The sequence below is a fragment of the Quercus robur genome, chromosome 9 (genome assembly GCF_932294415.1).
Source record: "Quercus robur chromosome 9, dhQueRobu3.1, whole genome shotgun sequence".
Lineage (NCBI taxonomy): Eukaryota > Viridiplantae > Streptophyta > Magnoliopsida > Fagales > Fagaceae > Quercus > Quercus robur.
Genome location: NC_065542.1, coordinates 46,410,882 through 46,435,780, shown reverse-complemented (window position 1 = coordinate 46,435,780; position 24,899 = coordinate 46,410,882). Strand labels below are relative to the sequence as shown.

Genomic DNA, 24,899 nt, shown 5'->3' with positions numbered 1-24,899 from the left:
CAACCTTTCCCAACCTCTGCCCTCAAAATAGCTTGGAATGAGGTGTCCTTCAAATCCATCAAGTCTACAAACCTTTCCTGAATGATGGTTGCCCTCAAGTAGAAATCTTTATATCTTTCAAAACGTTGAAGAGATCTGAACTTGGTGTTGTCCATTTTTAGTCTTTTATCACTCTTCTTGGCAGTAGTCTTCTTCTTTGTAGGAGAAGGAGCCATCTGTAAACACAATAGAAAATGCCACAAAACAAATCACAATAGCTAGAAACTCAGAACATTAGTAACATGTTAGTGTCAAAAAATATTGCACCAAAACAATCAGTCTAGACACATTTCAGAGTCAGGTGTTGAATGAGAAAGCTCAAATCAGAAAGGTATAGAACAACCTATCAACACAACAACTCAGACAAGAACACTCTAGGGCATATTCCCAAGCACAAATTTCAACAAGCAATACTCAGCTGTATTGAAGCAGTGTATACCACATTTATCCAAAAGAAAGTATATGTCTATGAGATATATCTTAATGATTATGATATGATCAAACCAACACAGAGCAAACAATATCCTCAGGACAGAAGCAGCATACACGATATCAAGAATCTATAGCAACTAAAAATCAAAACATTATAACCCAACCATCAAAACTCAACCATATTGAACCAATTATACTCACAAATAGAGTATATCACAAAAAAAAAAAATGACAATGAGACCTATAAACATGGGTATGAGATTTACCAACCAGCATAGATCAGTTTACAAACTCTAATAGTGAAATTAAACATGATAACAACCATATTTAGCATCCTAGAAACAAGATCAACCAACCCAAACACCCAAACTCAACAAACATGAACCCAGCCCATATCCGAAGTCACAGATATCACAAAACTTAATAACGACTCACAAAACCAAGAAAACAAAGCTCAAAACATGAAATATGTAGTGAGAGAGAGAAAAACCATGCCTTTTTCTTGAAGATTTGAAATTGAAATGAAGCAAAAATGGAGGTTTTTAAGAGTGACACGGTGAGTTTGAGAGAGAGTTGAAATGGGGAAGACAATGAACAATCACAAAAGTTCGAGGAAAAAACTGAAAATGTTTAAAAACTGACCTATTTTCGCAAAACACGCGATTTTCGCAACTGAATCAAGTCACGTGCAAGTTGCTTGGGCCAATTGCCAGAACACTCAAGACAAAAATATTGAAAAATATTTCTAAGTTTTTTTTGCCATTGGAAGTTCTACTCGCGAGAGAGTCGTGAGGTATGCCGCGAAAATCTCTAAGTACCCTTGCAATTGGAACCTCCACCGGCAAACAAGTCGCCAGACTGAGCCACAAGAAACATTAAAATCCCAAATTTTGAAAAATATTCTAAGTATTTTTCGTGACTGGGACATTAACCCGCCAATGAGCCGCGAAAAATCTCTGAGTGGGCGCTTGATTGGGGCATGTGACTAGACCAACCCGCGACTGAGTCGCCAGAATAGGGCAACACTGTTTTTGAAATTTTGACAATTTTTGTAAAAACAAAGTACTTTCCAAAAACAATTAAAACACTCAAAAATATTTCTGTGTTTGATCAACAAGGATAGAGCATGTGAAAACACATTTAATCAAGTACAATCACACAAATGAATATGGCATTCATTGAGCATAGACATGTGTGATGTGTGTGGATATCAAAAATGAAATAGTCCTTAGTCTAATGTGAAGCTTCAATGATCAATTCAACCAAGACATACACAATTAGCACTAGAAAATGTGACCCATCTCAATTATAGAAATATGCATATATGACCTCCCACATAACTTGATTACATAACTTTGAAGCTTTTCATTTGGCTCCATAAACATCATATCATTTGATCTTTTTGAATCAATACATCTCATTGTGAGATCGATGCTTGAAATTTTTGATATTTCAATTGATGAGCAAGCCTTTGACTTTTTGGGCATCAAACATATTATTTTAGGTCGCTTTCCCTTTTTCCTAGTTAAATACTAGTATGTGCAACAGGCTTTTGTAGCTCATTATCTCTTTTCATTTGGAGAGTTACATTTGAGAGCTCTTTTAAGCAAAAACAATAAAATAAATGAGTGAGAAAATATATATGCATAAGTCTATGCATGTCTTAAGATCAACAAAACCATTCACTAATCATTCATGGCAAGTTTGAAGATCTATTTACAATAGTCACATAGATATCAAGAGTTCTCCCACAATGATATAAGTGCATAGGAAACTAGCTATGCTCGTAGATGCACAAGACCATTAGTACAAAGGTACAAGGTAAAACATGCTATGAGACAAAACTCAACAAAGTCGATCAAACTTTTTGATTTTCTACTTTTTATGTGTTTTTGAATTTTTGACACAAAACAAATAATGATTAAAACTAGCAATGTAAAAGCATTTAAAGCAAAAGCAAACAAACAACCAATAATTAACTCAACAACCAACAGGTACACAAGCAAACATAGTCACACAACATAGGAAGTATTAATGCATGGACATGTTGTAGAGCTTATGCACGAGCACCCTTCATCACCCACACATCACATGCGTTTGGGGTGATATCCCTATAGGATTGGGTACGAGAGTTAGGACTTTCAAACCTTCTAGTGAAGCTTTCCAAGCAATTGGTGAATGCTCCAATCATCTTCATCACGTCCATCATTTCGAGATCACCATTTCGACCTCTTGATGGCTCAAATTCCTAAGTTCTTTTGTCATTTCTTGGTCCTGTTGACCTTTGATCACTTGCATTCCTCAATGCTCTCAGCTTATGACAATTAGGTCGGGTGTGCCCTTGAAGTCCGCAATGATGACACACATGGTTTGTTCTAGGACCTCTTTGCGATCGTGGAAGAGATTTTTCTCTAGCTTCAGACCTAACCATAGATTGATTACGAGGCTTGTTCAATACCTGCTGGTCAGCCACATTCTTCTTCTTCTCAACATTTGCCTTCTCCACAGTAGAGGCAACTACAACTGGCTTTTTGGCCTTCACAAACTTCACTTCTTTGGAGATGTTCACAGCTAAACTACTTTTTTCAATGTATCTTAATCCTGTTTTGTCGGAGAAGGTCTTTTGAGAGGAAAGAAAATCATCAAGCTTCTTTGTCGATACTCTCTCTACCTTGGCATTTGCTTGAACCACCTCATGCTCAAGGAATTTTACCTTGGTGTAAGCTTCGGTTAGCTCACCATTTAGCGTCTCTATCTCACTAGGAGACTTCTATAGTCCTCCTTAGTTTTTTTTCATCTTTTTCACAACTGCCTTGGCCACCCTTGCATATTCTCCCGACTTCTTAAGGAGTGATCAGTGAATTGTAATTCTCTTGAAGACCAGCTGTATCTTCATCTTCTTCAGCATCTGATTCTTCTACAATTCCCATGGATTCCTCATCACTATGCTCCCCAAGCTCTTCCACAAGTAAATTCAAGTCCTCCGAAGACTCAACATGAGCAACAGTCATGAACGCTGAGAAATTCCCTTCTTCATCACAGTTATCCTCTGAATCAGAGGTGGAGGAATTTGAGTTACTGAGAGTGGTGGCATATGCCTTGCCCTTCGATCTCAAGTAATTAGGACATTCCTTTTTGAAATGGCCATGTCCATTACACTCAAAACAAGTGACTCCTTAAGTAGATTGGGACTCCTTCCCTTCTCTCCTTTTGAAATCCTTCTTCTCCTTTTTGGAACTCATGAATTTCCTTTTATCACCAAATTTCTCACTATTCTTGAACTTTAGAAATTTGCGGAAATTCTTTGCAAGGTAGGCAACATCCTTTTCGACTACATCCTTATCCGATGAACCGTGAGCTTCTATCCTTTCATTTATTGTCTTAAGAGCAAGTGATTTTCTCTTTCTTTAATTTGGTAATGAAAGCTCATACGTTTGGAGAGAACCAATTAGCTCTTGGACTTTGATTTCATCAAGGTCCTTGCTCTCCTTAATTGCAGTCACCTTTGCATGGAAGCTCTCCGGCAATGAACGAAGAATTTTTCGTATAGCTTTCGAGTCCTTCGTTTTCTCTCTCAAGTTAAACTTGCCGATGACCACTTCATTCAGCTTGCTCTAGAAAGAGTCAAAAGACTCATCCTTACTCATTCTCAGCTCCTCAAACCGAGTGGTCAACATCTGCAACTTGGTGTCTTTAACTTTCTTCGTTCCCTCATACGTGGTCTCCAATATTTGCCATGCCTCCTTGGCAATGGTCATGTGAGAAATCCGGTGGAACTCATCTGGAGACACGCCACAAAAAATAGCGTTAAGTGCTTTGCTATTAGCATTTGACACCGCGAGGGCTGCCTTATCCCATGTGGATTTGGCTGCCTCTGGCTTTGTCCAACCCATTTCAACGGCATCCCAAACAGCCTCATCTATTGAACACAAAAATGCTCTCATCCGCACCTTCCAAAAGGCATAGTTGCTACCATCAAAATATGGTGGAACATTTAAAGATTGAGACCGGTCCATCTCAATATGGGGTCAAGGATCACACTCAGGTAATGAAATCAATATAAGTGAACTTGCTTTGATACCAATCGAAAGTTCAAATAGCATATAAAACACTATAAATGTTTAGATCCCCAACTTCCAAATTATCAATTCAAGCTTATAATCAAACAATTAATGTGCAGAATATGAACATAAGCATATAACAGAATTGATAAACAATCTCAACCAAATAAAATCACATCCACAACAAAAATTAAATGGCAAAGATTAAGGGAAGAGAGATGCAAACACAAGGACAACACAACGATGTGTTATTGAAGAGGAAACCAAAGCCCTCGGCATAAAACCTCTCCGCCGCCCTCCAAGCGATAAATAATCCACTAAAGAATGTAGTTGGGATACATGAACAGCAGAAGACCCTCAAAGCCTAATCTACCCAATGTACCTAAGCCCTCCAAGCTCCTAATCCAACGAGGTTACGCTGAACCTATTTCTTCTTTAGCTTACTGGATTCCGCTATAAACCATAGCATCAACCAATATGAAATTGGTCCCTTCCTAATTGCTTCCCAAACACCAAATGGCCTTCTCACAGATGTGAGTATGGTGAGAAAAAGTTTTGGTAATGTACCTCTCAATGATGTAACAATGGAGAGGGTGAGAGTAGAGGAATTTGAAAAGTCACTATGTGAAGATTGGAAATGAGTCTATCTTGTTTTTCTCTAGGGTATAAGAGGTATATATACTAGGGTGAGAGTGGAATGCGAAGAGTCAGTTTTTCAAAACAGAGCTGGCTGGCGACTTGGCCTCGCAACTTGACTGAGCCGCGAGTTCCAGTCGTGAGGTAACTGAATGGCCAGACTGGACTTTTTGTCCTGTAGTGCTATAGCTGGCATGACGGTTCAGCTTCTTTGCATGCTTGTCATGTGTGCAACTTTTGGCGGCTTGCAAGCCGCGAGCTACCCACAAGATCTAGTCGCGAGTCCCTGCTTCTTTGCACAATCTAGAGCATTTTTTCACACTCTCTCACATACTACCCTTACATGATTCCCACCTAAATATAAGGTTACTAATTGCTAAAATACAAGCAAATTTGGCACGGAATAAAGCCAACAAAATGGTTGATAAAATTCAACCTTACACGAGCAATTCTAGCCTCTTTGGCCATTCTGGTTAAAAAGGGAGAGAAAATTTTGAGGGGAAGCATGTACAGTTGAGGGGGAGCAGAGCATAGTCATAGCTATTGGTTCATTGTTGGCGGTTTATCAATTTTTGGTTTAAACTTTATTAGTCTTTATAACTCTTGGATAGTTTTATTGCTTTCCTTTAAAGCTTAAGTACTCTGTTTTTTATTTTCAGTTTAATATTTAGTACTTGTGTTTATTTCATTGCTTTGTAGCAATTTTTGTACTTTTAGATGTTGCTAAACTATCTTAAGTTCCACACACTTGTACCCTAGTAGGATTTTATATCCTTGATGCAAATACTTTGTGTATTTTGCATTGGTTGTGTGTTGGACATGCAATTGATCATTGTGATTGGTCTTTATTGCATTGCGTGTCCGGATGAGCTTAATGTTATATAGTGTTTATAAACTTGATTGCTCTTTACTTGCTCATATACGTACCATCTATTCAACTTGTCATAAGCTTAATGAAAGTTTTGTTTGTGTGAGAGTGTTTCAAGTTACAGGTATATACATGCAAGTGTTTCATAGTTTCTAGATTAGGTGTGAGTGAGTATTTGCCACTGTTCCCAAACTCATTTTTAAGTTTAGAGTCTATTTTAGGGGTTTTGTGATGAAATAGCCAAAGGGGGAGATTGTAAAGTTGTAATTTACAACTAGTTTATGTTGGCTTTAATTCCGTGCCAAATTTGAGTATAATTATGTTCAATGGAGTCCAATTGATCATCGTATAATTATTTTGCTTATCTACTCGCATTTACTCTATTCCGCACTTAGTATAAGTTAGAGTAAAATCAATCGAGTCATATTTTTTTAATTTGAGGGTCTAAACAGCTCTTGTGTTTTTAACACATTTTCGAGCTTTCAAAGTCTCCTATCTTAGCCAAGTCTATCTTAGTGGCAATGGCAATGGCAATTGCAAAGGCAATGGCAAAGGCTAGAAGACTAACGGCGATGGCTTGAAGATTGGTCATTTCTAGGTTTATATCGCGTGGGTCTTGGGTTTAGATCAATGTTTCTGTGGTTTTTAAGTTTGTTTGATGGTTATATCATGTGGGTTGTGGGTCTTGGGTTTCATCGATGTTTCTAGGTTTTGAAGATTGGTCTTGGGTCATGGTGTTTAATTGGTAGTGGTGGCGGTGAGTTTGGCAGTGGCAATGGGTGTGGATCTTGGTGGTTGTTTGTAGTTCTGTGGGTTGGAAATTTTGTTGGAATTTTTGGGTTTGTGATGTGTTAATTCTGTAGTGGTGGTGGCTGGTGATTTGTGGGTCGTTGTGGTTTGGTGGTGGTGGTCGGTGGGTTTTTTTTTTTTTTTTTTTTTTTTTTTTTTTTTTCTTTCGATTCTGTGGTGTTTCAGTGGTGGTGGTGGTGATGGCTTTGGTGGGTTCTTCATGTTTTGTGGTTTTTTGGGTATGTTCTTCATGTTCAAAATTTGTGTGAATGGAGAGAGACAAATACCACTTTTTGATCTTGTTTCTCTTGCATTTTTGTTCTATTTTTTGTTTTGAGAGGAGAGAGACATAAAAGTTAAGCAAAAATACCTATTTACCCCTGATTTTAATAGAGATGGGTTACGGAAAACAAACAGAACATACCACAGGTAGGTTAAGTGATACTTTTCAAACCACGGGTAAGCAAAGTGATTTTCGCCCAAACCACAGGTAGGTTATGTGTAATTACCCTTATTATTTTAAAAATAAATTTTTTTAAACATTTTTTGGATAACACTATTCTATGGTTTTGAAACTTGAACTATTTAAAGAACTTAACCGAGGCCGAACCATGATGTGTCATTTAATTTTTTTAATTAAATTTTATTTATAAATTGTGTTTATTTATAATAATTATTCATATCTTAGCAACACCAGACTTGTGGCCTAATGGTTGACATGCTAGCTAGACATGCATAAATGTTGCTTAACAATGAAATTATATTTATAAAAGAGACCATATATTAGTAAGTAATAAACAATCAAACTTTGATTTAGGGTCTATTTGGGATCTACTTATTTTGCTGAAACTGAAACTTTTTTGCTGAATGTATTATAAATAAATGAAAAAGTTAACTAAAATAATACAGTAGGACCCATGAATAGTATCATAAAGTGTAATGTGACCTATAAATAATAGCAAAAATAAACTGAATAGTAAAAGAAACTGGCAAAAATAATCTATCCCAAATGCAACCTTATAATCACAAATTAAAATAGAGTATCAACCACAGTGTAATTAAAATTAAACACAACAATTAAATTATTTTTCAAGATATTTGATTGTGAATTTAGTTTTCAAGATTATAAATTTCTTATATATTATTATTCTTTGTCAAATTAGCTCTCCAATATAGTGCATTTGTAATTTTGTTTTATGTTTTGGGTTTTTTTTTTCCCTTATATAATTAATCTTTTATGATTTTTTAATATATTTTTTTAATTTATGTTAAAATTCAGATATAATATATTACTCCTACGTTGGGCCTTCATTTCTGATAATTTTTTCTTAGATGTTATTTTCCCCCTAATTTATTGGTTATAATTTGGGATTTAATTAATACAGTTTACAAAAAAAATTTGAGTTCAACCCACTAACTTTACTTTTGTTCAATTGAGTTTTCTGCATTTCAAATTTATTCAATTTTAGGCATTCCATCCAGTTTTGTTAAAATATTGCCATTAAAAAATTATTTGTCTTACATGAAAAAGTTCTATAAAATTAATAAAAATACTTCATTTAGATGTTTTAAGCGAATTTTTTCATTAATTAATTGCATACTTAACCGAATTTTTTTTATAATATAATTGGTCGAAAAACTTGAATTGAATAAAATAGAAAATTAGAGAACTCAAACTAAACAAAAGTAAAATTAAATTACTAAAATGAATTTTAGTCAAATTTAGGGACTGCAATTTGCATTTTAGCTTTTTGTTATTAAAAAAAATGGTTTTGGCTTATTTCTTTTTTCGATTTTCTGCCCAACTTAGTTGTTCCCTGTGTGGATTTCAAGCTTGACGAGAACTACACATCGAGTACTATCTCCTTTCGTATGAGTGATGGTTTCCATAATCTGAAGGCAGTATGTTTGATTTGTGTTAATTAATTAACGTATGTTCAATTTTGTTGGTAGTATTCAAATTAGAACCATTTTTGACATAAGGAATAATAAACCCTTTTTTTTCCATATATTTTGTGCTTATTTGTTCACCATATGTTGCAAGACCTGGTTTTTGTTTATTTCCCTCAATTTTAGAACCTGTAGATCTACTAAGTTATATTTCTTCGCTAACTCTACTGGGTGTTCAACAAAAGGCCTCCAAGAGCAACCTTAATCTCTTATTCTCAACTTACATGTCTCCTTATGTTTCCGTACAGATAAATCTTTAGGTTTTGCGGCCAAAGTGGCTTTGTTCAATTGTTGTATACTTGTATTTGGTTTAGTACGTGCACAATGGTTTATATGTTGAAGGCATCAAGTTTCAGCGTGCAGCCCCCGAATCTCCGTTCAATCAACTGACGATAGCTTGTGGTAGTAATAGTACTATCCAGAGCAAGATCTAAACAAACAAGTGGATTGTATACCTTTGATTTAAGGAAGAAGACATGCTTTTATAGTTTTTAAGTGACTCAACACCGTTTTCCCAGGACATCTTTGTCCATCAAACGACTTTGAATTGATGACCTTCATAGCATTGCTGAAAAAGTCATTAACCGGAATATATTTTCTACCTTTTTTAAGTTTCTGCTTTTGTACTATACAATAGAGCCTGGTGTCTGGTGATGAAGATGTTGAATAGAATATGTTTACTCATTTCTTATTGCGTTCTTATTATAATGTTTAATTAATCTATATTATATCTAAAAGTTTAAGTGTAGTATTTATTATTATTACGCTCTTGTTGAGCTACATTAGTAACCACATCATTCACTTATTTTTTAACTTTTATTTTCTCTTTCTAAACTTTTATTCTCTCTATTCTTAAAATAATAATAATAATAATAATAATAAATAAATTAAAAAAAAAAAAAAAAACTCCTTATTCCTATTAGTCCACATTTACTATTACACTTCAACCTTTCCCCTTTCCTCTCTATCTCTTTATCTTTTCACTACTCTCTACTTCACCTTTTTATCTTACCACTATTCTCTATTTTACTGTTACACTTCTTTCATATAATTTATTCTCTAAATTTTATTATACATAATTTGTTCTTCCTAAAAAGTAAACAATTTCAAAAAGTTATTTCCATGATCACTCTATTTTTACAAATATATAATTTTTTTTATGTTTTTGTGTTTTTTTATTGATATTATTATTCTTTTTTGAAATGGTCCATATTTTTCTAACTATTGTTATTATGCATTATATTTTCCTTTTTTTTTGTACGCCTAAAACTTTTAAGTTTTGAAGTTATTATTCAAATTCTCATTTTCTTAAGGAGATTATTATGATAACCAAAACTTATCCCATAATTACAATTGATATTACTCAAATAATTGATTGTACTCTCAACCAAACCTTGTCTTTTTTTCATTCTTAAGTAAGTACATCGAATTGGACCAAATGGGCTAAAGTGAACTGAAATGGACTGAATTAGACCAAATGGATTGAAGTGGACAGTTATCAAATTACACAGATATGGATCAAATCACACTCGTTTCACGCATGCGATAAGATTCTTCTTCTGGGGGGTGGGGGGTTTAGTGTGTCATAATTTCCATTCATCTCAATTTGAGATTTACACGTTTGTCTACTTATATTTACCCACTTGTGGATTGCTAATACAACCAAGACTGTCAAATGCTAGCTTCAAAAAATGAACAAATCCATACACAAACATGTGATTTCAATTCTATTTCGATATTCATTTCTTAAAGCTAGCGTCTGACACTTCTGGTTGTATTAGCAATCTGCAAATGGGTAAATATTAGTAGACAAACATGTAAACCTCAAATTGAGATGAATGGAAATTATGACACACCAAACCCAAAAAAAAGTTTTATCGTACGCGCAAAGCGCATGTGATGAGGCTAGTTTTATATTACATCGATTATACTAAAGATCCACTCTTGCGCTTTGTTTTTTTAATATGACTCCCTATAAGTACTACAAGCCGTTCATTACTATCACAACTTAATTCACTATTAAGACATATGTGAATCATGTTAGGAACATATGTCAATATGGAATTAACTAATCCTTTGAAAAAACGCACTTTATTTGTAATTGGGTAGATCTAGGATGTGTTTAATGCTTCAAGGAATAAGGTTTCAAGTTCAAATGTTAAAATCATGCAAGTCTGCTCAAGAATCAAGTGAAAAAGTGTTGGATTTTAAATCTTGACAACTAGCTCGACCGCTAGTATTTATTGAGGTTTAAAAAGATGTTTCAGCCCGATACTCGACAGCTTCTCGATAGATAGGTTATCTGTCAAAGGTTTAAGAAAATCAGTTTTTCAGATCTAATTTTACTCCAATCCTTGAATAGATGTTTGGGCTTTCTTTTCTCACAACCCTAAACATATATAAGGATTGTTTTAAGATCTGTCACAACTGATACAACTCAATGTAAAAGTTTTTCATAAGTATATTGTGAACCGGAGACATATGCCCTACTTCATCTCTCTTCAAGAAGTTGCTGTGTTTGTACACCATAGAGTTTTGTAACCAATGAGCTTCATGATCTTCATCGTGTTGATGAACTGAAGAACTTTACAGCCAACATCTTTCTCAAGTTGGTAAGTAAGTCGCGTACTGGGATCCGCGTATTGAATTGATTAATCATGTACTGAGAGCCGTGCATTGAAATGAGAGATTGTTACTACAGAACAAGTCTAATTGGGTATGAGGGTAAGGGTTCAATTGTAGATTGGTATAAGGTACTGGGATTTCTTTACTTGTAACTGCTTGTTGTGATAATAGTGAATTCTCAGGAGTGGTGACCTTAAAATCACTCGGTGAAGTTTTTGCTGTGTAGGTTTTTCCCATTTGTAAATAAATCACCGTGTCAATTTATTTTCCACTGCATTTTAACAAATTTGGTGATTTGTTTGTGCTACCACACTTATTGCATACTAATTGAATTAATTAATTAACTTGGCTAATTAATTGGTTAATTCATCACAAGGGGTCAATACATTCTTGGCCTATCATTCACAATGATTTTCCTTTTCACTACAAGTTATAAACAGATGATCCAAAGATATAATAAAAGATTTTTCTTCTAACCAACTCAGACTTCACTAATACATGGATTTACCCCTATATATCTTCCAAACGAAAAGCAGAACCTTAGAAGGTAAAGGAAAATGCTAACGTTTTGGACATTCTCCATTGACCACGTAAATGGAAAGTTGAATTGTATATTCCATGACAGAGTAAATTTGGAGGACGTGTTAACCTTATGCATTTTCTTTTAAACTCTTACATATAATCAATTAGTCCGATAAAGGTTTATGTATAAACAACAATTTTGATGACAACTGGAAAGCAATGGCAATAGGCAATCAGGCAATCACCTAGCTTTTCTCATTCAACCTGTTTTGATGACTTAAATAGGGTTGATTGGTTGAGAGGTTGAAGTGTGAAAGAAGAGGAAAAAATAGCTGAGATGTTGTCAACCAGCCTTTAAGCTGACTTTTCATTGACAGATGCTGAAGAAACAATCTGTACAGCTTCTTGGTTGAAAATAACATCCCATAGCTGAAAAGAAAGTCAATGTGAGAAATGGCGTGCAATTGGAACAAGAAATCAAGGAAGTCAATGTTACAATCTATTCAGCCAAAGTGTAACAAATGAGTGAATATGATTTCTTTGTCAAGAGTATCTTTGTTAGTGTTATTAGTATATAAAATTCATACCTGAGTTTTTTTTTTTTATAAGTCATACTTGAGTAACTTAATCGTCCTAATAAGCTGAAAAAGTTAGGATGTGATTTATTTGTTTGTATTTTTAGCCTATAAAAGAATATTCGATGCTTTGATGTTAGAGTACCAAAAATAAAATTTGGTCTAACTATTAAATTTTGGTAATTTTTATGAATTTCCACACTATGAGAAAGGATGTGAATTCCAAACAAGAATTCTCTCTTTCAAATTCCGTTAGAGTACTTAAATTTTTTAATAATGTTGTCAATTGTAATGTTTCACAGTATTATGGTTGGTGTACTCCACATAATCAGTTTTTGTAGTACAAGACTCACATGCATACTATTTTGTAAATTTGCAGAGATGTAAGTAGAGTTGTCTAGAAGAGAGAAAGCAGCCAATATTATGCCTTATCTAGATATTGATATCATCATCAAGGTAAGAATGAAGTTTTTGTGAATGACTTATTCTCTACCTCAATAAATGATAGATAGTCTAGCTCAAATTGTGTTTTTATCAAAGCCTAGCTCAAAGTAAGATTTAATATATAGACTCACCTTTTCTGGTCTAGAGAAGTCACATTCGTTGCGGTTGACAGGTTATGTGGTTTTATTTTGGCTTCTACTATTTTAAGGGAGCATTAAATGAAGGCCAAGAGGCAAGCTAGCAACATTATAGATTATTTTCTAAAGGCAACATTAGCATGGAGTGTCAAAGTTCCATAACAGTTTTGCTCGATTTATCATTTATTTGAGTTCACTTCATTACAGGTATTGGGATTTAAGTGTACACTCTTACCATGGTTGGAGATCAAATGTTAAAGGGGCATCTCAGCCTCAAGAGGACAAAGAAAGTGTGTTATAGCAGGTAAACTAGATTAAAAACACCAATTTACCTTAACTTTTGTTAATTGAAATAATTATGTCTTTGATAATTAAATGAAATACGAGGTCTCTTGCTCAAAAAGTTGAGATGCTGGTTGGACCAGTAAAAGCACTGTTTATGGATAAGATATCTATAGATTTATGTTTTTTATTTTTTATAAAAATGTGGTTTTTGATGTATTTCTTTTTGGTGTTTAATGATGGTATAGGAATGCAGTGATTCTTAAGTCAGTGACTTAGGTGAATAAATTGAGGGAATTGGGTATGCACCTCTTTTCAAGAAAGTAGAGAGTTCATTTCTTGGTAGTTTTTGTTATTGTAATGTATTTTCATTATTTTGTATGGAATGAATGATTCTTGTGGATGTTAAATTTGCATTTGTTAGGTTGCATTTAGGTTTAAGGATTTAAAACAAGTGTTTTAAGAATAATTTTTTGAATAATTGTTAGGTGATTTTGTCTAGCCAAAAACACTTGCGATATTATGAATTTGAAATGATATCTAAAATCTAATCATTTTATGTAAGGCGACTTAACCCAAAAGGGGGAAGAAAGCATCATGCTTGAATATTAGATTTCTTTTGCTCTCAAAACTATTTGAAATTGAAAATTTGTTAGATCCAAACATGCCATAAAATTCAGTTTGGCAACTATCCCTATTAAAGGATATAATAGTAATGGATATCATTTTGCATTTTCCTTTCCACCTTTCTGAACAACAAACAAACTCAAACAATTAGTTGATTATTTTTCTCCATGCAAAAATATTGTGTTGTTAACCCATACTTTCATCTACATGTGGTTAAGATGAAAGTCACCATTCATTGAGATTTATTTTTGTTTTTGTTAAATGTGAAATATATTTTTAAAATTTTGTGCATGTACCTTGGCAACATGATTTTACTCTTATAACATGGTCTTTTTTTCTTTTTGTTAAATTGAAATATATTTTTAAAATCTTGTGCATGTACCTTTGCAACACGATAGTTTACTATCTATGGAGAATTCCAATTTCAAGTGAATAAGTGATGGATTTTTTTGTGGTGTTCAGTGTTGTGTTGTTTCAGGCCCTTCAAAGATTTAATTTTTTTTATAGTTTTAGTTTTGAAAGTGTACCTCACAATTTAGAGTTGTGTTTCTATTGTACAAATCCATTTTTTTTCCTTTGGTGTCTAGATTTGCTACCACTTCTAGCCTAGTATGTAGCTTTGTATATGTGCAATTTTGTATTTTCTCTTTTCGGTGTTTTATATTGTTTTGAACTAATTGTATATGATTCTTGAGTAATAAATCAACTAATTCATCAAAAAAATGAATTAAAGGTTTAAGGTATCTAATTTAGCTTAATGTTTGGTTGCTAAGAAGGGTAGTTGGGTTGCTATAATTCAATAAGTAATGTGGACATTAACTCTCTCTCTCTCTCTCTCTCTCTCATGTCCTGTATGTTTAATAACCCAAAATAATATCAATAATACCACTACTACTAACCATTCCTATGCATAATCAGATGCTCAATCAACCTTGAAATGTTTAAGTTGGTTAATAGGTTTTTTTTTAATTCTCTTTTTTTTTTCATTGTAGCATGACTCAAATAATAAAATGCAATATTTTTTTTATTCATTGTTTTATCCAATGCCATCCTCCAAGTGATAAACCAAAAAAAAAAAATATATATATATATATATATATACCATTAGCATCACTTAAATAATAAAATGCAATAGTTTTTTTTCATTGTTTTATCTAATTCTATCCTCCATATGATAACTCCAAAAAAAAAAAAAAAAAAAAAAAAAAAAAAAAAAAAAGAAGAAAACACGAATAGCATCACTATAATTAACCATACGGGTTACATACTAGTATATATTAATAAATAAAACTAAGAGTAAATCTAATTAAATTTTAAATTGGAATTCAATTAGAGTCTAATTTTGTGCCACGTGTCCCATCTAATCAAGATTTTTAAATTTTTGAACCAAGTTAGTTAGTTCAATATAAAAATTGGATTTCAATTAGAGTTTAATTTTACGGCACGTGTTCCATTTAATTGAATTTTTTTTTTAATTTTTTGTGCCAAATGAGTTAATTTAGAGTAGAAAACGATGAGTCCAATATAAATAAATCATAAAAAATATAATCATATATCTAGCACTATATATAAAATTAGAGGAAGAGAGAGTTTGAATGATTTTATATTTATGAAACTTTTTTTTAATAACTAAAAACAATTCATTTAGCACAAAAATTTTATAATTATATATATATATATATATATTAATAGGTAAAGTTTAGAGTAAATCCAATTAGATTCTACAGTTGAAGTCCAATTTTGTGCCATGCGTCCTAAATTATTTATTTTTAGAGAGAGTTTTATTTCTTAATTTTGAAATCAAACTTGGAACCATATCATAAATGTCCATTCAAGTGAGTAATTGTGTACAAAAATCAAAGAGTCTAGAATTAATGAACATAAAAATATTTAAAAAATTGATAATTTACATTTTCTACCTAATAATATTCTTATAAAATTGATTATCAATAATATTTAAATTATATATGTAAGAATTATACTATGTATCTTAATGTATATATTTTAAGTATATCTATGCGTATGTATGAGGTTATAAGCTAGTATGTATAATACATCAAAATAAAATTACTAAACATTCCTGTGTATAGCATGGGTTACTGACATGTATACATATAAAAATAAACTAAATTTTAATGGCATTGAATACCATAGCTTAGAGGTGCCCTAGAGTAGCCTCACAATATGACATATGTAATAGCTTTTACCTAAGCAGATCATTAGCCGTGGAAGCTTCAATTTAATTAAAGGATCCGAAACACTAAATATACAATGAGGAATATTCTGAAAACTATTATAATAAATACGCTAAACAAGACTAGATCTTATTCAAGAAAAAAGAAAAGATCTTATAATTTGACTTAATTACCAACTCCCCCTAATGGGCAAGCCATCGCCCTCTTATCCCAGAAATTGACCCTCCCCAATTCTAGTGCTGAAGTGGAAGCACTTGCAGCACTGAGAGCTTTGAGTTTTGCCCCCAAAATTGGTTTCTCCTCAGCTATTCTCGAAGGCGACTATGAAGTTATCATCAATTCTCTGAAGCGTATATATGTTTCTTTGGCCACCTATAGTAATTTGATTTCTGAAGCAAAGTTGACTGTAAGGACTTTTCAAACACTTAAGGTACATTTGATAGACTATAATAGACTCCGTAATGAAATGACTATTCCTAAGAAACAGCCAATCAATTTTTGGTTGTGTTTTTATTACAATGAATAGTTTAATTCTTTAGGAATAACTATTCTTTAAAACTAGTCGCTAACCCGTGCGATGCACGGGAAAGCTGTTGATAATGACATGTCAATCAATTGACACAACTTCCCTAACATTAAAAAAAAAAAAAAAAAAAAAAAAAAAAAAGAGCCGATATCAAGGTATAAACTATATACCAGAGCAATAAAATCTATCACATACAATGAGATATCATGGTAACCAAATGCTTGAGATCATAATTTAGAAAATATAAGAATACTCCAATACAATTAATTACACATAAATTAAATTCCAAATATAATCACTCCAATTTCATCTCCCTCCCTCAACCCCATCATTCCATACTCATTCAAATATAGTTCATACATTACATTAATCATTCTTGATGTCTAAGATGTATCTAAATTCTAACATTGCCAGTAAATAAAAATGCTACATCTCAATGGGATTGAAAAGGCAACACAATGCCAATTTACACAATTATTAAAATCATCACTTTCCACTATAGAGAGAGGGAGGGAGAGAGAGAGAAGTGGTTGTTGCGTTGCATCTCTTAAGAAGATTTTGCCTGAACATTTTTCCTTCTGATAAGTAATCAACCTGGAACAAAAAAGATGTACCACTTTTCAAAGTATGCACATTTGGGAGATTAAAGATAAAGAAAAATGAGAAAATGAGAACTACCAATTAGGAACAGCTACCACATCAAATTCAGACCCAAATCCCACTGATGTAAAGTTGTTTTGTTTCATCAAGCTAATTTCTTCATTATCAACTGGTTTCGTTATATATTTTTTGTAACATAGACTTTTACCTATAATGAAAACATACAAACTTTTAAAATACCAAGACAAAGGAAACGGTACAATGGAATAAAAAAGTGAAGTTACAGACTTTAGATAAAATAAGACAGACATTAGTTATCTTATGATTGGAGGATCATTGTGATTAAAAAAGAACATAGACAATTATAGTGCAGTAAATGATCTATTTAATTGTTTCACACAGAATTTTTTTTTTTTTTTTTTTTTTTTTTTTTTTTTTGACAAACTTAAGTCATAAATAAAAGGGATGAAGGAGTAAAGAAGAAGAAGAAGAATAATAGAAGGAAAGAAAGGCCAAATGAAATACTGAGTCTACATTCTGAATATTAAGGAATCAAAGAGAGTTAGAAATGAGTCTCCTTCCATGGTCAATTCCAAGTTTGCAACTTAAGGTTTTTTTTTTTTGTTTTAATTTAAATGTGGAAGAGACAAAATTAAAGACCTTTTTTTGGGGTAATCATTCAAATAATTCAAGAAAATTTAGTAAAATTTACATAAAAAAGGTCCCACTGTTCTTCCAAAAATGGTTTATTTCCACTATCATGAAATTATTTTTTCTAGAAACCTAGATAGAATCCTTCCTATGACACATTAAATCCAACTGAACTAAATATACTTAAAGAGAACATGAAATTAAAACTCAAAAGAAGAATCAAAATTCAATGTTCTTCTTAAACCCCTGCCATTCACAAAAAGGTGAAATTAAATTGCTAAGACTAAGTCTATGTTCAATATCAACCCCACCATAAAATGCCCTATCAAATCAGAAAAAATCTAATGTAATGAGACTTTACAATTGTAGAATAACTATTCATTTCCAATAATACATTGAAAAACACCAAGTCACCTTTAAATCACACGAAAATTCATAATCACACCATGAAATAAATGATAATCAAAATCTAAAGCATTATTTCCTATCTTGAAACTAAGCTTGAGCATTACGGGTAAAAGTCAGTGGTCGCTTTATTGAATGATTTATTACCTCTTTTCCTTTTACTGCCTTCTCATTTTTTTTTATGGTGTAGGATGATCTATTCTTCCTATTTGAGTCTCATCTTTTCCTCTAAACCTGTATGCAAATCAATTTATTTAGTAAAAAATGTTCATTGACACATCATTAACATATTGATAGATCTGGAACTCTTTATTAGCATCAAGCAAGCAACCACAACCCATATTAACATTTTTCACTAAGTCCATAATTTTGTTAAGAACCTGTAGTTCTTGACCAATTGGAGTGATGAAGTGTGTGAATTGAGAATTGTGAATTGTAATGGTTGATTCAAGTTTGCTTGGCCTCCTAAGAATTGGGGGGAAAGATTAGAGAACAAAAGAAAGTAAACTTAGATTACAATTCTCCTGATATTCTTTCTTACAATCATTGCAGCCTTTTAAACTAAGCTGCAACTGAAACTGATTAACTAACTCCTAATCTATCACATGCTTTATAATACATTGAGCACATGCCTAATTAGTCAGGTCATCTATAACAGAATGTGACCTGCCAATAACTACCAAAACATCCTAGGACTTTATATCAATTCCTATTACGGTGCTAACAGCTACCAAGTATCACAATACAGATAACACTAAGTACACCAGAAGCATAATGCATATAAGCATGTACAATAACAACAACAACGCACAAACAACACCAGTACTTAGGATATCAGCACAAAATAGCAATGTACACAGGTAGTAAGACCAGCAGATTGTAATACCTTTGACATGATACCCACTGAGAAAGTGTCAAACAGGGGCAAAAAAAAACCCCTTTCACAAACCTTTTCTTTTAAAGGGATAGATAAAAGGTCATACATAATCAATGGATTTCTAGCAAACTATGATGAACTAAACTACTAAGGTCAAAAAGTAAATTCCCACAAGCGATGAATCAAAGGACAGTAACACAAGTATTAAGTGGTTAAACAAAGAGTAGAATCACTCACCAAGAAGATTAGGATTCATGCTATAGCCGTAGATTTTCTAGGCCCTATTCCTTATGCAATACAAAAAAAATTCTAAACCTACTGAAATTATCTTCTAAAATTATATACCATATGGATAAAACCAAGTCCAAGTTCAATATCAATCTCACAACCAATGGTCAAACAATCAATAAAAATTTCCAAGTTATGACGACACATTCACATACACAATTTATAATGAATTAGAGAATGAAATTGCAGTTAATATGATCTCACTGACTACAGTAAATCTTGTGCAGTCCAGGAATTATAAAAGTACACAAACACATATTGAGCTGTTTGCAAAGACAATTGAATATAAAAGAAGCTGGCCAAGAATGCTTAACACCCAAATATCAAAAGAATGAATATTAGACAATCTTAAGCTAAATTATGTTTTTTCAATTAGATGAATGCGATAGTAATAATTACAAAGAAAGAGAGGTACAGAAATATATTCTCCAAGAGCAAAAAGAAAATGAAAATCATAACAACCTTAGGAAAAATTAAAGCGCAGCTCTCTTCTTAATGAAAATATAATGGTATGAGCCTAAGAAGGGACAGTCATGAATAATTTTACATGATAAGCTTCAACTTGAAAATGCAGAAAATAACACTATTACTAATTAGCCAAAATCTATTTGGCCTTCATATCAACTTCGTGTAATGTTCTATATATAATTAGAGGGTAACATACTTTACAAAAGTATTTTATATAGACAATTCAGAACTCTTTAGCAAGCTTTAACCAAAACCTCCATCATTATGAAAACAACAGGCATATTACAGATATTTAAATGAATTTTAAGTTTGGTGATACAAAGAAATTCAATACAAATTTTGCAAATTTTAAAACCAATTTCCATTTATGGCTTGAATGAAACTTACAAAATACGCATTGTATTTGAGCAAAGTAAATTAGACAAACGAACTCTTGAGAACCTTATAAGGTAAAGCACAAACACAAGCATCAAATTCTTTAATTTATTTTTGTCATCAACAATAGGTTCTTAGGTTCCAAAATTAAGACTTAGCTTTGTTTTTATATCACCAAAGCAAACATGGTGTAATTTGGAAAATTGACTAAAGTTGTCTAAATTGAAACATACAATGGAAAAACAAAATTTCTATTAAATTAGTGATATTTTTTTTAATTGTCTATTTTAAAAAATTAGTGTGAATTTCTATTTCTATGCCTATGATCTTAATTATTAGGAAATTAAAACAACCATTCGATGACACCAAATCCATACTATATATAATCCTTTTCTACTTGGGTTGTGAGGAAAATTCACTGTACCATTCAATTAAACATCTTCAAAAAACAATGGAAAAAGGGGCAAGCATTTAATAAAACAATTAGCCAACAGCAACATAAATCTATAATATAAAGAGCTAGAATTTCCCAATCCAATATAATTGAAGAAAGAAAACCTTGGATTTGAAGTGCGATCGCTGGTCAGCCTTGCAAGTCATCAAGAATTCTGGCTTCTTCATCATTGTACCAGGTTCCTCTCCTTGGTTTGTCAGATGGAGAGTACGGCGAGCTCTGAGAGGTAAAGACGATGGGTTACCAGGTTCCTCTCCTTGGTTTGTCAGATGGAGAGTAAGGCGAGCTCTGAGAGGTAAAGACGATGGGTCAATCGTTTCCCAACGTATCTGATCGGCTCTTCCTTCTTTCTCATCCTAAGTTTTGGATTTTGATTTTGGGGGAAGGAGAAGGATTTGATTTTTGGAGAGAAAGAGGGTTTCTGAGGAGAGAGAAGAAGGTTTTGGATGAGTATACTTGAGGGCTGAAGAGATAATCAAACGGTGGGCCGACAAATATAGAACTGGAGAAGGGTGGCGCCGAAGAAGGTGGAGCCGTTGAGCTGCGATTTGCGTGTGGAGAAACGGCAGAGCTTGGGAAGGTAGAACATGTTAAAGGCTTAGGGTTCCTCTGTGATTTTGCGTTTAAGTTTTTTATTTTTTTTTTTGAGAAACTTGCGTTTAAGTATTTTTTTTGCGTTTTAGAAAAGTGTTTTTTTTTTCTTTTTGGTTTATGATTTTTTTTTTTTTTAATGTTAGGCTGACGTGGAAAATTGTGGAAGCTTCAAAAGCTTCGGTTTTATATATATATATAGATGAAGAATAATTATTCCTTATAAAAAGGAGTGTTATTGTTATTCCTTAACTTATACGAATTTAATTTCCAAAAATGTCCCTAATTTTCCCTACCAAGTATTCTCTAGCTCCTCATTCTCTCTCTCCCTACATGAATAAGAATATTTTTTTGTAACTCATTTATTCTGTACATAGTACTTGGTATTTATTGGTTTTATTCTTAATCGATCAGATTTGTTGTCTTAATTTTTCTGTTGTTCCTTCTGGTACCAAAAGGAAGAGACCCAAATTTATTTTTTGGCTATCATGAGAGACACCCAATTCTAGATTGATAGTTTTCATTTTTTATTTCTATTAATTATCATTTTAAACTAATACAAAAAGAAGAAAATACTCAACTATTCCCAGCGTTGCTTTCTTTCTCTCTCTGGTGCAAACATGAGTTAAAGCGAGGTTTTTTTTTTTTTTTTTTTAGTTTGATATTTTTAAATTGAGAAACTCCCATTTGTTTTTTTTATTTTATATATCTGTTTTGATGTCATAGCAAATTGAAAATTAATTCAAAACATAATCCAATATGTGTAAATATATAATTTTGTAAAAATGGTGTTTTGGGAAATTTGACTAAGGGCCTGTTTGGATAAGTTGTTTCAAAATGTGTGTTTCAAAAACTAGCGTTTTTAAAACGTGCGTTTTGAAAACTCCATTTTAAAAACTACAGATAAGTGTATGGTAAAAATGTGAAAATATTCGTTTTCTATTTTTAAAGCCATACTAAGCATTTGGATAAGCTGTTTTAAAAATAGCTGTTTTGAGTGTAAATTCCAAAAAAGAACATAACTATTTTTTGAAGGTTATATTGTCATTTTTCCTGTGATTAGTGTGTAACAGGCAAAATTTTAAGCCAATTATAAAATGCCACATCAAAGTTTAGTGGCAAATTCTAAATTAATGTCATTAAATTAATTAAATTAGATGATGACATATGTCATTCAAATTGGCATCACATTGGCATATTAAAATTTGCCACGTGTCATTTGGCCCACAAGATAAAGATAAATTTCCTATTCAAAATTTATGGGTAATTATCTTTATTAAAATAATAAATAAATAAAATAAAGATAAATTTTTTATTCAAAATTGGTAGATAATTATCTTTATTAAATAAATTAAATAGAGATAATTATTTATCTTCGTTGATTATTATCTTTATCAAAATATGATTTTTATCAAAATAGATAAATAGAGATAATTATCTCTAAGAAGAATTTGGGCCAATCAAAAGTCTACTACATACTTTCAAGCATATCAATTCATAGTGGAGCTTATCCTCTGAAATCACTATAAATAGAGAACATCCCCTCTCATTTTCAGCACCAAGTTTTCAAGAGGCCCAAGCTTTAGAGAAATTTTGTCTCAAGAGTCATTGAAGAACTTGAAGCATCTTTGAAGAACTTGAAGAACATTCAAAGGGCTTGAAGAACTTGAAGGACAACAAATCTCTAACAAGCTCAAGGCTAGAGATTTGTTGTGAAGACCATTCAATCCATCTTCCAACCAAAATCAAGAAGATCTCTTGCTCGAGTTCTTTGAAGTTCTATTGGAATTAAGCTAAAAAGCCTTCATAAACTTCAACAAACCCAAATCTTTGAAGCTCAACGGATCAAGCCTCTAAAGCCCCGAAGAATTTCAACCTACGAGCCTTCATATTCGAAGACTTGAAGAACAATAAATCTCTAATAAGCTTAAAGCTAGAGATTTGTTGTGAAGACCGTTCAATCCATCTTTCAACCAAAGTCAAGAAGATCTCTTGTTCGAGTCAAGTTCAAAGAAGATAGAATCAAAGGGTATTCTTTTGTAAAAGAATTGAAATTCAGATTGCACTCATTATTCATCAATACAAATTTATATTTGTAAACCATATTTCTTTTCAATTGTTTGATTTTCTGCAATTGAGAAATTTTATATTTACAAATTTTTGGCACGCCCGATGGGACAATCTCTACCTCTCATCTCTTCTTCATCAACTTGTCACATCCTTTGAAGCCATATGGCTTCAAAGAAGACTCAAATCGACAACCCTCTTTTTGGAACAAGTGAAGTTGATCCTACACTTGATTAAAACTCTGATATTCCTTATATTGGACCCATGACAAGGGGAAGGATAAAAGCTCTTGCAAAAGTCTATGCTCAAACAACACCTATACCCCAATCCTCGTCTGTTTTCAACACTGAAACTGAGAAGTCACAAACAGCCTCATCTACTCAGGGGGCAAGCAAAGATGTAGCTGGGCTCGTCAAGGAAATGTTGTCTCAACCAGCTTTGTCACCAGAACCAACACAAGAAGCTCCGATTGTTAACAAAGAGGATGAATCACTTGATGGCTCTAAAGTCTCTTTTTCAAACAATATTCCTGCTTCCAAGCTTAGGGATTCTCCTCTCTCTGTTAGCTCATTTGCCATGCCAGTCATGATGACTAACACAACATCTTTGGAGGAACAAGTCTCGACTATAGCCCAGACCTTAGAAGAATTAATGAAGTCTATGAAAGAAAGGGAAGCAATGAGAGACGCACAAATAACTCTCCTAATGGATAAGATGGGGAATACATCTGGAGTGAATTGTGAAGATGAAAGTTCTAGGCCGAAACAAACCCATAATGACAGACCTGAAAATTCAACAAAGGATCTTAATTTCTCTACAGAGGGGCCTATCTCTCCTGACCATCTCAAGGAGTTAATCAAGGAGGCTATCAAAGACCAAATTGGGGTTGGAAGTCAAGCATCCATTGCCTACTCTAAACCATACACTTAAAGGATAGATCTCTTGAGGATGCCTCAAAACTATCAGCCACCGAAGTTCCAACGATTTGAGGGTAAAGGCAATCGAAGGCAGCATGTAGCTCATTTTGTGGAAACCTGTAACAATGCTGGTACTTATGGGGATCTCATGGTCAAGCAATTTGTTTGATCATTGAAAGGAAATGCGTTTGATTGGTATACTAATGTAGCGCCTGGCTCTATTGATAGTTGGAATCAACTGGAAAGAGAATTCCTAAACCATTTTTATAGTACTCGACGTATTGTTAGCATGATAGAGCTCACCAATTCAAAGCAGTGGAAAGAAGAGCCGGTCATTGATTACATTCAACGGTGGAGAAACCTTAGACTTAATTGCAAGGATCAATTATCTGAGTCGTCTACAATTGAGATGTGTATTCAAGGAATGAATTGGGCTATAAGCTACATCCTTCAAGGAATAAAGCCCAAAACATTTGAAGAATTAGCAACACGTGCGCA

The 24,899-nt window shown here is 32.9% G+C and overlaps 1 long non-coding RNA gene across 2 annotated transcripts; it reads right to left on the bottom strand.

Moving 5' to 3' along the window:
* Positions 1–16,912: 16,912 nt before the first annotated feature.
* On the bottom strand, positions 16,913–21,472 carry LOC126698715 (uncharacterized). 2 transcript variants are annotated; one of them, XR_007646570.1, is made up of 4 exons: positions 20,931–21,472; positions 18,512–18,598; positions 17,387–17,516; positions 16,913–17,302 (listed from the first exon to the last, which is right to left on the bottom strand). It is a non-coding gene; the product is annotated as an uncharacterized LOC126698715 (long non-coding RNA). The 2 variants fall into 2 exon arrangements; XR_007646569.1 differs by lacking the exon at positions 18,512–18,598 and having other exon boundaries at positions 20,931–21,470.
* Between the last annotated feature and the right edge of the window lie 3,427 nt (positions 21,473–24,899).